Here is a 14,305-nt window from a genome sequence, read left to right as displayed (position 1 = left end):
GCCCCCCCCTCCCCGCCCCCCCCCCCCCGCACACACACACTTCTATTCCCCTCTGCATGGGAAAACTGGCTGGGATCTTTGGCTTCTGTGGAATGCAGCAATTCCTGCTCCTGCTGCTTCGCGGGCAGATCTGGTGAGTTTTATGCAAGTGGGTGGGCGAAGGGGAGTCGTCCCCCCGGGGGGCGCTGCAGGAAAACGAGGAAGGGGAATGGAGGCCAAAGGCAGCTGATGCTGGGGAAGAGGAAGCGAGAGGTGTCGCTCGGGGTGGTGTCGCTCGGTGGGGCATTTGGGGGAGGCAGGAGGTGTATGGACGGGTGAGGCTGAGAAAGCGTGGACGGGTGTGTGTGTGGACGCTTTTGAGCCGGCGTTGTACCCCACTGAGGTCCCTGTCCTCTCCAGGCTCCACCCCCAAATCTCCAGGAGTTTCCCAACCTGGATCTGACAACCCTACCTCCTCCCTCACCCCGCCAGCGGCCAGAGAGGACCTGTCAACCCTAGGAGGCCAAGTGGCAGCTGGGGCTCTGGCAAAGATGGGGGGATGTGGATCACTGTTCCCTCTAAGCTGTGGGGTTTTGTGAGCAAAAATTCAACTTTGTGAGCTACTGGCATTAAAGTTGTGAGTGAGTGATTTCGCTACTGCATAAATCAGTTTGTTCTGGAGCCCTCCTTTCTGAGCTGAGATAAAAATGTGTGAGCCGGAGGCTAAAAAACTGTGAGCTAGCTCACACTAACTCAGCTTGGAGGGAACACTGGATGTGGTTCTGTTCCTGGTGGCAGGGTTCAAGCCCCCGCCCCCCCCCATCAAGGCCTCTGGGGTTTCCCGGAGAGGGGACTGCCCCCCTCCAGGTAGCATCATGAAGCTGCTCAGGCTGTCAAGGTTCTCAAGTTTGGCCAGTCCTCTCTGTAGCAACTTAACAAGTTCCTATGAGGCACGGGACTGGTTTTGTTTTTGTAAAGATAAAAGGGGGAGGGGAGCTTCAGCTGATAGTACTGTCTGTGAAGAAACAACAGAGAGAAAGAGAGATGTCCATTCTGCATCTGGCATCCACTCCCCTTTGCCTTGGAATGTCTGTTTTCAGTCAATCTGGTATGCAGATTTGCCTGTGTCAGTCCTTGCCTCAGCACCTGAGCCAAGTATTTCATGGCAAGGTGATAAAATACAGAGGGGGAAATAGGGGTGGGGAACTGACAGAGATCAGGGAAGCTGTGTCGTCTGCTTATTGTTCCCTTCAAATCTGAAGCAGGGGAGGGGAAAGGTGCTGCCCACAACCACATTCAGATACCCTGGGGCAACACCGTTCTGACTGCGAAGTCACTCCTGAGCAGCTGTAAATCTATGCAGAAGGTACCATAAAACCCAATGAACAAAGAAAGTGAAAGCAGCATGCAGTATAGAGGAAGATTAACCTCCTGACGTGGCCGTGGAAAAACTGTGAGGAAATAGAAGGGTGCAGAATCAGCCAGGGTGAGGGCATATGGAAGGGGAAGATCAGTCCATCTAGCGATCAGGAGGCCTCAGCGGTTGGACTGAAAAATGTATTTCGTGAAGACTGCAATGTAAACTCTGATGTATGTACAGTTAAATTTGAGTCCATCAGCACCTCTCCGCACAGAGGACATTGCAGTAGTCCAGACTGCTCACTGGTATAAACTGATCGAGAGCCAGTTTGGTGTAGTGGTTAAGTGCGCAGACTCTAACCTGGGAGAACTGGGTTTGATTCCCCACTCCTCCGCTTGCACCTGGCTGGATGACCTGGGGCAAGCCGTAGTTCTGATAAGAGCTGTCCTTGAAAAAGAGCAGTTTGGGTCAAGAGCTCTCTCAGCCCCACCTACCTCACAGGGTGTCTGTTGTGGGGAGGGGAAGGGAAAGGAGTTTGTAAGCTGCTCTGAGACTCCTTTGGGTAGTGAAGGGCGGGGTGTAAATCCAATCTCTTCTCTTCTTCTTCTACATGTAAAGTTAAAAAAACAAAACCGCAATTTTGCTTTGAGTCCCTGTAAACATTTCTGTCCTCTGCTTCCAACTATGAGTTTTCAAACCGGGTTACGAATGGCCAATAGTACAATTTCTGTGGAAACCATTAGAAACTTATGGGGAACCCCTCCCCCACAAGAACAGATTTTCCAGCATTGTAATAAAAGATGGTAAAATGGTAAATGATGGACAGCTCGTAATGCACATCAATCATCAACCTGGGTGAGGAGGACTATTTTGACCTAGTGTCAAAACTGTAATTTTTAAATTTTATTTATATTATTTATAGTCTGCCTTTATCACATGGACTCAAGGTGGATTGTGCATAGTGAGTCAGTACAATCAACACATTTGGATAGTCAATAACTAATGCTTCAGGATATTAGAAGACTGGAAACTACCCAAAAGAACAGAAACACAGCATAAGTGTTAATATAACACATTAAGTGGCACAGAAGTTACATATAGGATCCTGTTTACAGTGTACTATATGCAGCAGAAAAGACCACGTCCCAATGTCAGTATACTTTGCAGCCTTATTACCTGCACAGAAAAGCCCCCTTGAATTCATCAATTTTGCATAGTTTGCAGAAGGGCAGGCTGAGCACCAGAGGAATACATGCGTGAAGGGATTTCTGGAGCTGCGATGCCACAGCAGAGAAGCCCCTGCCTCTTACTTTGAAAGTGGGGCCAAATTGGGCAGCACTTACAAGGATTGTCTCAACTGGGCAGGCAGGTTCCTATGGCAACAGGCAGTCATTTCAGTATCATGGTTCTAGACAAAATTGGGACTCTGAAGCATTTAGAAGTGGACTCAGAAACCGTAATCTAATAGGGATTAAATTTGGACTCACTGAAGTGGGATTCAGTGTGATTAAGTTTGGACTCACTGAAGTTTCCAAATTACATTCAAAGGCATCTCCGCACAGAGGACATTGCAGTAGTCCAGACTGCTCACTGATATAAACTGATGGCGCCTGAGGGGGTGGTGACTGACCAAGAAAGGGATCTTGATGTTAGGTGGCTAATTCAACAGAAATGGTGCCGAGCAGTGGTGAAAAACTCCTTTTCTAGAGATTGTGAGGAAAAATTAATCTTCTAGCATCATATTTCCCTTACAACCATTTAAGGCAGCAGCATTTTGTATATGCTGGATGCTTCTTGTGGGTCTGACTCAGAAAGGACATCACAGTAGAGCCGGAAAAGGTGTTGAAAAGAGCACCCCAAAGCAGGCCCTCACAGAGGTCAAGAGAGGCCCAGGCCACTTCCATTTTCGAGCCCCCACCCCCAGTAAATTAAAAAATGGAGAAGTGCAAAAATGAATCAAAATTAGTAGTCTTATATTTTAAATGTTCCCATTTTTATTTATGTTGGGATTCTGTGATTCAGGATCGATGGTCGTTTTGCAAACACAAGAGCCACATTAGTTAAAGAAAATTATCTTTACTATAAAGCAAAATAAAGCATGGGTAAGGTACTTTGGATAAAAGAAATAAAACAAAGAGTTACATACTTGCAGTTACTTTCAGTACTACATTCTAAGAGCTACATCTTTTCTAACAGTGTCGATTTCTAGAGGGGAGCTTCCTGTCTGCTTCACACAAAGAGCCATAAACCTTGTGAATACATGAATGCTAGATCAAAGCATTTCCACAAACAAGTTGTTAGTTGACCAATACAAAGGTTACAGGTCATTTCATTAGGGTAAGCAACTCCCACAAACTTTTCCGGCCGCGTAGAATACATTATGTAACGTAACATCCTGTTTCCTAACAAACAACACTTAACTCTGTAATGACTGAAGTGTAAGCTACTTGAAACTCCAACAATTTAACATGTGATTTAACGTCAAAAGTGTAAATCTGAGCTCCCCCGGGAATGTGAGGCCTGAACCAAATGGCCCTGCCTGGTCCTGCCCCAAAGGATCGAGTGATTGCGGCATCTTCCCTAGGAGAAATATGGCGATCTGTGGTTTAGGATGCCGCTGATGGAGAACTCGATAGAGACAGTGTATACAAGTACACATGGAGGCACTAGGGAGCAAAACCCTCTCCACTCCATAATACCAGAAGTCCATCATGTGTTGCAGTTGATATGCGTAGATGAAGGACATATGAGAAAAAGAGACAACCCCCCCCCACTATATTTGTGGGATTCATTGTTTGGGAATGGGGTGCGGGACAGTGGCTTAGATGCTTTAAAAGGGGGCTTGACAAACTGATGGAGGAGTTGTGATCAGAGTTTGCTCACAGAAGACCTTGTTGTTATCTTAGCAGGACGGAGCAGCCGTAGCCAGTTGGCCAGTCGTGGCCTTGACAGAAGAACCTGCGGCAGAGCCAGGAGAGACATTGCCCTGGTTGGAAGCTGACTTCCTAAGATGGAAGAGCAGGAATTGTCTGTCCCTGAATCAGCAGACGGGCCTCCTAGCCTCCGGGCTGTGAAGAGTGAGGCATTCTGGGAGATCCCAAGTGAGGACGCCACCAGCTCAGGTCCAGAGTGCCGGCGCTTCAGGCACTTTCACTACGCAGAGGCCGAGGGCCCCCGAAAGGTTTGCAGCGAACTCCACGAGCTTTGCCGTCGGTGGCTGAAGCCGGAGAGGCATAGCAAGCAGGAGATGCTGGACCTTGTCATCCTGGAGCAGTTCCTGAGCGTCCTGCCCCTGGAGATGGAGAGCTGGGTGAGGGAATGCAAGCCAGAGACCACTTCCCAAGCGGTGGCCCTGGCAGAAGGGTTCCTCCTGAGCCAGGCGGAGGCCAAGAAGCAGGAAGGGCAGGTGAGTGTGTGTTTTGTCTGGGAACCTTCAGAGTAGCTCTCCTAAAAATCCCCCTTTCAAGTACCCAAATTTCTTTGGAAATCGTTCAAGGAATATCCTCTTCTGACAGCTCCCCCACATAGAGCCATGCTCTCCTTTCCCCTGTCTCTCTCCCTGCTCCTTCTCTGCTGTTTCAGGGACCGTCAGGATGGGTTGCTGGTTTCCCTGAGGCAGAAGAGGCATCACCAGAACCCAGGAGGGGGTCATTCTTTGGGGTGATCCCACTGGACTGTGACGGAGGTGCCACCCCACTGGGTAAGGACTAAGGGGTCAGGTTTCCGTTTGGTCTCCTCTGAAGTAAGCCGATGCTGTTTCCACATGAGAACAGTGTTCCTTGTAGTTGTCGTTACTGTTTGTGAGGCAGTGATAATGGAGTGGTTTTCCCCTCACTCTCCCCCCCCCCCGCAAGAAGGAAGTTAATAAAATCAGTAACTGACAGCAGAGTGTAGTGTAACAACAATATAAGAGAGCCAGTTTGGTGTAGTGGTTAAGTGTGCGGACTCTAATCTGGGAGAACCGGGTTTGATTCCCCACTCCTCCACTTGCACCTGCTGATGTGACCTTGGGTCAGTCACAAGCTCTGGCACAGCTGTCCTTGGAAAAGAGCAGTTTGTGTCAGAGCTCTCTCAGCCCCACCCACCTCACAGGGTGTCTGTTGTGGGGAGGGGAAGGGAAAGGAGTTTGTAAGCCGCTCTGAGACTCCAAGTGAAGGGAGGGGTATAAATCCAATCTCTTCTTCTTCTTCTTTTCTTCTTCTTCTTCTATAATGATCTTTTGCAACCATTTCCATCCCTCCTTGTCACCTAATTAGGGCCCTGAAAAGATTATGGGACAAAACAAAAAAGTATTCACCCAGTGGCGGATGATGACCATAGAGGTGGACAGACAAATTTCCTGGGGGGGTGGTGGAATTCCACAGTTTTGTTTAACTTTCTCGGTTGCCATCTGTTTAGCCTGAGATGAGGGGCATTCCCAAAGCATGGCCCTATTGGTCTGGTAGATTTATATGGGAAATGGTGGTTCTTAAGGTTCTTAAGGTATGCTCTTCTTAAGCTATGTAGGGCTTTAAATACCAGCACCTTTTAATTGTCTCCAGAAGCAAATTGGAAGCCAATGTAGATTTAAAAAAAAGACTGGAGTAACATGGCCCCTATGACCCACTCCGATAAGCGTTATTACTGCAGCATTTTCTCGTATTCATCGCTTCCAGGCGCTTCTCAGGGGAAATCCAAGATGGAGAGCAGTTGTTGCAGGGTTACAGTGAGAGAGGTGCAAGTGCAACATTTCCCCTTATAACTCAGTAAAGAAAAGGCCTGGAAACTTTAATTTTTAAAACAATGAAAGCTGAGAGCTAGTAGATTATACCAATATTTCATCATACTGTTAGTGATGCAACAGGGAAGCAGAGTGGACAACTTCTAAGTGGGTGCTCCTGGAAACAGTGCTGCAGCACAGAAGTCACAACAGAGCAAATGGGGCATGGATTATAGGAGTCTTTTGTGCAGGAGAGGAAAAAAATTACTTTGTCTTATTTTAGACTTCACGTCATGGAGAATCTCTTTGCTTATCAGCCCGCTGTGATTCTCTCCTCAGAATTATGGTACGCCAGTAAAGGTTGGCTCCAAATGCTAGACCTTGCTGGCCTTGGGTAGTTTTCCACAGGGAGCAGGGCTTTTCAGGTGGTGGCTCCAGGTGGTGGAGCTTCAGATAAGTTTCTCCCTTGTAGCTCTGAGTGTGTATGAAACACCTTCTGTTTTGCAAGTCAAATGAGGTCCTGATGATCTATTAGGAAAGGTGGTAGTTTCTGTTCTGGCAGTTTTTATGCCTCATGTTTGTGATCCTCAACAGTCAGCTACTGTTGATTTAGCATCACTGTTTTCCTGGTTTTAGCCATTTTTATGTCTTTGGAACTGATGCTAGAAAGGCCATCAAGAAATGAGTAAGTTGAAATATTCAGAGAAGCAGATCTTAAAGACAGCAAGGATAAGACAAATAAATAAGACTGAGACAAATAAAATGAATTTCAGTAGAGATAAGTGTAAAGTCCTACACTTAGGTACAAAAAATCAAAGGCACAGATATAGAATGGGAGGGACTTGGCTTGACAGCAGCACATGTGAAAGGGATCGAGGTGTTCTGGTTGATCACAAGCTAAACATGAGCCTGCAGTGCGATGTGGCTGTGAAGAAAGCTAATGCAATCTTAGGATGCATTAACATAAGCATTGTGTCCAGATCACGGGAGGTGGTAGTTCTGCTCTATTCTGCTATGGTCAGGCCTCACCTGGAGTCCAGTTTTGGGCACCACATTTTAGGAAGGATGTTGACAAGCTCGAGCGTGTCCAGAAGAGGGCAACCAGGATGGTGAGAGGGTTGGAATCCAAGTCTTATGAGGAAAGGCTGAAAGAGTTGAGTATGTTTAGCCTGGGAAAGAGAAGGCTTAGAAGGGACATGATTGCAGTCTTCAAGTATTTGAAGGGCTGTCATGTAGAAGATGGAGCAGATCTAATTGCAAGACTAGATTGCAAGACTAGATCTAATGGGTGGAAATTACAAGGGAGTCGTTACCGGCTAAATATCAGGAGAAACTTCCTAACTGTAAGAGTGGTTGAGCAGTGGAACAGTCTGCCTCGGGGGGAGGTGGTGGATGCTCCTTCGCTGGACGTTTTCAAGTGGAGGCTGGATGACCATCTTTCGGGTATGTTGTAGGTATGTAGGGCTATCTTTCAGCTATGCTCCTGCAGAGTGCAGGGGGTTGGACTAGATGATCTGCAAGGTCCCTTCCAACTCTAAGATTCTATGATTCTATGATTCTAAGAGTCAATACATTCAGAATAAATCAGTTACAGAAATGTTTTATTAGAGAGAGGGAGGGAAGCAGTATAACCTTAACGAATGCAGAAGTATGAGCTAGAGAAACTCAGAGGGGCTCCCTGAAAGGCGAGAAACAAGTCTCTGGAATTTAGCTAGGCACTTAGAAGCAGCATAAATATCTTCCAAACTCTCTTCTTTCCTTCACAGGTAGTGGAAAGACACTGCCTGGTTGTTCTGGGCCTCCCCCTCTTTGTGGTGAAGTGAAAGCATCATTGGTGGATCCAGATGAGGTAGGAAAGGGATTTTTTAAGGGAGAAGTTATTAGAATACCCCATGTGCTCCTGTCTCCTGTACAACTCCCTGCAGCTGAAGGAATCGTCCCCCTTTGCTTCTGTCCAACCTTTTCCCCAGGAAGAAGAAGAAGAAGAGATTGGATTTATACCCCGCCCTTCACTCCCAAAGGTGTCTCAGAGCGGCTTACAAACTCCTTTCCCTTCCCCTCCCCTGTGAGGTGGGTGGGGCTGAGAGAACTCTCACAAACTGCTCTTTTTCAAGGACAGCTGTGCCAGAGCTTGTGACTGACCCAAGGTCACATCAGCAGGTGCAAGTGGAGGAGTGGGGAATCAAACCCAGTTCTCCCAGATTAGAGTCCACGCACTTAACCACTACACCAAACTGGCCGTGAACACCCCTGAAGAAGCTTTGGATCTTCAGCAGGGGATTGCTTAACCACCTTCTCTTCCCTTTCTAATTAGACTTGCATTCTCTGTCTGTGTGGAGATACCATTTTCTTCTTTCTCCAGGGTCTGGTGACCTTTGAGGACGTGGCTGTGTGGTTCTCAGAGGAGGAGTGGGCTTTGCTGGACCTGGGCCAAAAGACTCTGCACAGGGAAGTCATGGAGGAGAATTGCAGGAACCTGGCGTCTCTGGGTATGGCTCTCTCCTTGCTTTCTTCTGTAATGGTGCTGAAAGCTGACATTGCCCCAGTACCCCAAGTAAAGACACGAGACCATAGTGTGGCTTTAACCAGTTTATTAAAATTAGCTGAATTTTAGGGCTATCAGTATAAGAATCCAATTCCAAAACATTGTTCATAGATGGCATTTGACCCCTGTACATTTACACCACATTTTACCCTCATATAGCCCCAGTTGTAGGAGGGAATGTGGGCAGCCTGGCTCTTACATTCATTGCTGGTGGACGTGCCCTGTTATGGTGCAATATTGGACCACTCTTCTTAAACTGATATGTGATGTTACTGGGCACAGTGTCCCTATAATTCCAGAACTTGTCTTGCTTAATTTATGGGAGGGGATAGAGGTTCCTGCTGTCAGGAAAGAACTCATTTCTTGTATGTTGGTGGCAGCCAAGACTTTAGTGACTAGGCAATGGAAAAGTAGTATACAACCCTCATCGAATATGTGGTTCAATTATGGGAATACCTGGTCATGGACAAAATATCAGATGTTATTTCCTTGGCGGAGAATCCAGACTTTCATTCAGGTTGTTTGGAACGGTGGTTCCCTTTTCTTGCATATATGGAAAGACACAGTAAGCTTTAAAAGGCACTTCCTGATAATTTGAAGTTTATAGCTATATTTTGAATAGGTGTTTGGTTTTATTGCTCTAGTGTTTTTTTGTGTTTTTAATTATGTTGTTATTGTTGTGGTTTCCTAATAGTATGTGCTACTGTAAATTGTTGTTATGTTATATAAATAAAAGATTATTAAAGGGAAAAAATAAAATTACCTGATCTACATCATCCATTAATGATGCTCGTAGTTACATAAGAACATAAGAGAAGCCAATGTTGGATCAGGCCAGTGGCCCTTCCAGTCCAGCACTCTGTGTCACACAGTGGCCAAAAGTACCAGGTGCCATCAGGAGGTCCAGCAGTGAGGCCGGGACACTAGAAGCCCTCCCACTGTTGCCTCCCCCCCGCACTTGTTCATTGAGGGGAGGCTGTGCTGGGCAGCCTATCCATAGCTACCTTTTGTTCTGGCAAATCGAACCTGGCCCCAGACTTGGCCAGTGACTACTGCTGGCCTTGTTTATTATTCTTGCCTGCACAGAATTTGCAGAGAGGTGCCCAACTCCAGTGCTGTAAAACCACTTCCAGGCTTGGAAAGGTGCTGCTCAACACCAAAGGCATTCCTTCCCAAGCTCCGTCCCTCCGTAAAGACAGTGATAGTCTGATCAGGACATGCCCTCCATCACGCCCGATAGTGAGCATCCTGCCTTATCCCTGCCAGACTAATTATGGCCTAAACAATGCCCAGGCCGAACTAAAAGCTTATATAATTCCACCACGCCTGAACATCGCAAAGGACCTTCCACAATGCCAATCAGAGAAGAACCCCCCAAAATTCCTGCTTGGACCCAATTAGTGACTGGGGAGGGTGGCCAGGTCTGTAGCAAGCTCCAAAAGGCTGCAGCACAAGCGTGAGGCGTGCTTAAATAGCCTCTCTTCTCTGCACCACCCCTATTGGCTAGTTAGCAAGATCCAGCCAATCCAGTCTCATGCTTTATTCGAATAGGGACTAGGTCAAATTGATCCCTTGCTCAACAGCCACAAATGCCTCTTGCTGCTATTGTTGGGAATGAGCAGCCGTCTTTTAATTTCATGGCTGCTGTCACAGTCTGCGGTGATCTGGGATCCCAGGAACGTGAAGTCTGTCACTACTTCCTCGACTTCCCCTTCTATTTGCCAAGGGGTGATGGGGCCGGATGCCATGATCTTAGTTTTTTTGATGTTGAGCTTCAAGCCCACTTTTGCGCTCTCCTCTTTCATTCTGAGCAAGAGGCTCTTTAGGTCCTCTTCACTTTCTGCAAATGCTAAAGTATAATTTTAATGCTTCCTGTCTCTTCCGCTGCTTTCCGCCCTGAAATCCCGGCCTGTCTCCAGGGCAAGGAAGCTTCTGGGGTGTCTTCATGGGGCAAAGCACCTTTATGTAGCGACCCTTGACTGAAGCTGCATTGGGTGCCTTCAGCAGTGGATGTTGGATGCTGCTTCCTAGATTGCTGCTGGAGTGGTTTCATTGTTGAAGAATACATTTGCTTGCATTCCTTTCCACATGGGGCAGGTGTGACCTTGGACTGACTGGCTGGTTTCAGATCCTTGAGTAAGAAGTTCTAGAAATGCTCAGTGTGGAGTTCTCCTTACCTGGGGAGATCAGGAAAAAAAAAACTTTTTGAAAAACACCAGACCCATTGGTTCTTGTCCAACTCGGGGTGCAGTACTGAGACCCAAGATAGGGTGGGCAGAGTGGAGGTGACTGAGGTCCCATGGGAGAGAAGCGTGTTTGTGAAAAATCACACCAATGTGTAAAGCTGCAGTGAAGCCCCTAACTCCACATCGCCTACATTGACCTTCTCAAACAGAAAAGGGTCTTTTCCCCTCCACAACTTGAAATCCCTGAACATGACATGAGTGTTAATCCAGTCCTCAAAGCCTCAAGGTTGGCTTTATAAAGGATATACATTTTAGGATAAGCTAGTTAATTTTTTATTGTAGGATCCAGCAAAAGCAGAATTGCAAAAAAGTTACAGCCTCTAAGTTCATTTTATACTTTTTGTAGATGGGCATGAGCAACTCAACAGTAAAAGTAAAAATTTTTGTTCCTGACAGTCTTTCTGCTCACTTTCTCAGTAGCTGGCTTAAGGCTGCTTCAAACTAGTCGTTTCTAGTATACTCACCACTGTGTTATCTCTTCAACACAGCACATTCCTTTTTCACCTATGTGACCTCTTCATCCAGCCCTAATGGAGACTTGCATGCAGATTTAAAATGCCTGAAATCAAGCTAAGGCAATTTTTCTCCCACAATGAGTCTCTTAGTATAAGGAAAAAGTAACCATGGAATCTGGCCTTATTGACATAGGTTCTTTCTGATAAACAGTATCATGTAGGGTTTCGGTTCTGAGACTGCCTTATAGTCCAACTCTCACAGCCATACATGACTACTGGGAATACCATTGCTTTGACCATGCGGACTTTTGTTGGTAGGGTGATGTCTCTATTTTTTATCATGCTGTTTAGGTTCGCCATCGCTTTCCTCCCAAGGAGCAGGCGTCTTTTAATTTCATAGGAAACAGCAAAAGCAGAATTGCAAAAAAGTTACAGCCTCTAAGCCCATTTTATAGTTTTTGTAGATGGGCACGAGCAACTCAACAGTAAAAGTAATTTTTTTTGTTCCTGACAGACTTTCTGCTCACTTTCTCAGTAGCTGGCTTAAGGCTGCTTCAAACCAGTCGTTTCTAGTATACTCACCACTGTGTTATCTCTTCAACACAGCACATTCCTTTTTCACCTATGTGACCTCTTCATCCAGCCCTAATGGAGACTTGCATGCAGATTTAAAATGCCTGAAATCAAGCTAAGGCAATTTTTCTCCCACAATGAGTCTCTTAGTATAAGGAAAAAGTAACCATGGAATCTGGCCTTATTGACATAGGTTCTTTCTGATAAACAGTATCATGTAGGGTTTCGGTTCTGAGACTGTTAAGTCAAAAATCAGTTCAGTCACTAATGGAAAGCTGAATTTCTCCCTCATTTGTTCCTTTTTCTTTATTCCAACAGGGAAGGAGAGCAAGAGAAGGAGAAAACACTACAGAGGGAAAACTGAAACCAGGCTACAAGGGAGAAAGAAATCTGTTCCTTCTGAAGATTCCCATATTTATGGAATTCCAAATCAAAAAGAAAGTCACATGAGAAACAAAGGGAATGAATTCCCTGTATATGAAAAAATCTCAGTTGGTATACCAAGCACTGGTGCCCATCGAAGAATAAAAAAGGAAGAGAAACTGCTGAAATTGTCAATGTGTGGGGAGAACTGGAGCCCGAGTGACAGCTTTTTTTTGAACACACTGTGTAAGCGACACAAATGCTCAGAATGTGGAAAGAGCTTTAGTGATAACTCAAACCTTGCTTCCCATCAAAGAATCCACACTCGGGAGAAACCGTATCAGTGTTCAGTCTGTGGAAAGTGTTTCACTCAGACGTCAAGCCTTGCTGCTCATCAAAGAATCCACACTGGGGAGAAACCGTATCAGTGCTCAAAGTGTGGAAAGAGCTTTAGCCAGTACTCAAGCCTTGCTACCCATCAAAGAATTCACACTGGGGAGAAACCATATCAATGTTTAAAGTGTGGAAAGAGCTTCAGCCAGAGCTCAGGCCTTGCTGCCCATCAAAGAATCCACACTGGGGAGAAACCATATCCATGCTCAGAGTGTGGAAAGAGCTTTAGTCAGAGCACAAATCTTGCTTCCCATCAAAGAATCCACACTGGGGAGAAACCATATCAGTGCTTAGAGTGCAGGAAGAACTTTCGTTTGAGCTCAAGTCTTGCTTCTCATCAAAGGGTCCATAATGGGGAGAAACCATATCAGTGCTCAGAGTGTGAAAAGAGCTTCAGTCAGAAGGGGCACCTTGTTTGCCATCAAAGAATCCACACTGGGGAGAAACCATATGAATGCTTAGAGTGTGGTAAGAGCTTCAATCAGAAGGAGAGCCTCACTCAACATCAAAGAATCCACACGGGGGACAAACCATATCAATGCTTAGAGTGCAAGAAGAGCTTCAATAAAAAACAGAGCCTCACTGATCATCAAAGAATCCACACTGGGGAGAAACCATATCAATGCTCAGAGTGTGGAAAGAGCTTCCACTGCCATTCAAGACGTTATTCCCATCAAAGAATTCACACTGGTGAGAAATCACATCAATGCTCAGAGTGTGGAAAGAGCTTCAGTGACAGCTCAAAGTTTGTTCGCCATAACAGAATCCATACTGGGGAGAAACCATACAAATGCTCAGAGTGTGGAAAGAGCTTCAATGTCAGTTCAAGCCTTACTTCACATCAAAGAATCCACACTGGGGAAAAGCCATATAAATGCTCAGAGTGTGGAAAGCGTTTTAATGAAAGCTCAAAGCTTTCTCTTCATCAAAGAATCCACACTGGGGAAAAACCATCTCAGTGCTCAGAGTGTGGTAAGAGCTTCAGTTGGAGGACAAACCTTGCTTCTCATCAAAGAATCCACACTGGGGAGAAACCATATCAATGCTCAGAATGTGGGAAAAGGTTCAATAAGAATTCACTCCTTACTTCACATCAAAGAATCCACATGAGGGCAAAACCTTATCAATGCTCAGAGTGTTGAAAGTGCTTCAGTCATCTTTCAAGCTGTTTCACATGGAAGAATCTGCATAGGGAGAAACCATATCAATGCTCAGAGAGGAGGAGATTCAGTGTGATGGAGCACTTCTCTTACCATCAAAGAAGAAACAGCAGAATATGTCCTAGCAAGGGAACTAGCCAAATAGATATATGAGATGTAACTACTTCCTTGAAGGATGGGACTGTCCCTGCAACATTTACAGAAGCTGTGTTGCCTCTACTTTTGTCCCTCAACGAATCTATAAATGATTTCCAAATATCTAAAATTTAGTGTATACACAGTTGCTGTCTGTATGCCATGTGTTCAAATATTGATAGAGTTCTAAGGTCCTCAATCCATTGATGATCGGAGGTGGACTGTTATGTTTCCAATGCATTAATAGAAAAAAATTAGCCATAGTAAGGGCACAGAGGGTCCATTTCCATTGACCATCCATTAGCTTCCAAGTCTGTTTTTAGACTAATTTATGCATTTCTGTACTTCGGAAGGTGTGACTGCCTTTGAATTACAGACTATTTAGAGCTTTCTGGTT

The 14,305-nt window shown here is 45.7% G+C and overlaps 1 pseudogene; it reads left to right on the top strand.

The window, feature by feature from the left end:
- The window catches only part of LOC107118686, a 43,244-nt pseudogene extending 29,318 nt beyond the window's left edge, over nucleotides 1-13,926 (top strand).
- The last annotated feature ends 379 nt before the right edge of the window (nucleotides 13,927-14,305 follow it).

Source organism: Gekko japonicus, unplaced genomic scaffold (genome assembly GCF_001447785.1).
Source record: "Gekko japonicus isolate JY-2015 unplaced genomic scaffold, Gekko_japonicus_V1.1 scaffold5271, whole genome shotgun sequence".
NCBI classification, from domain to species: Eukaryota; Metazoa; Chordata; class Lepidosauria; order Squamata; family Gekkonidae; genus Gekko; species Gekko japonicus.
The sequence above is the reverse complement of the archived record's forward strand: the minus strand, read 5'-3'. Positions and strand labels throughout refer to the sequence as shown.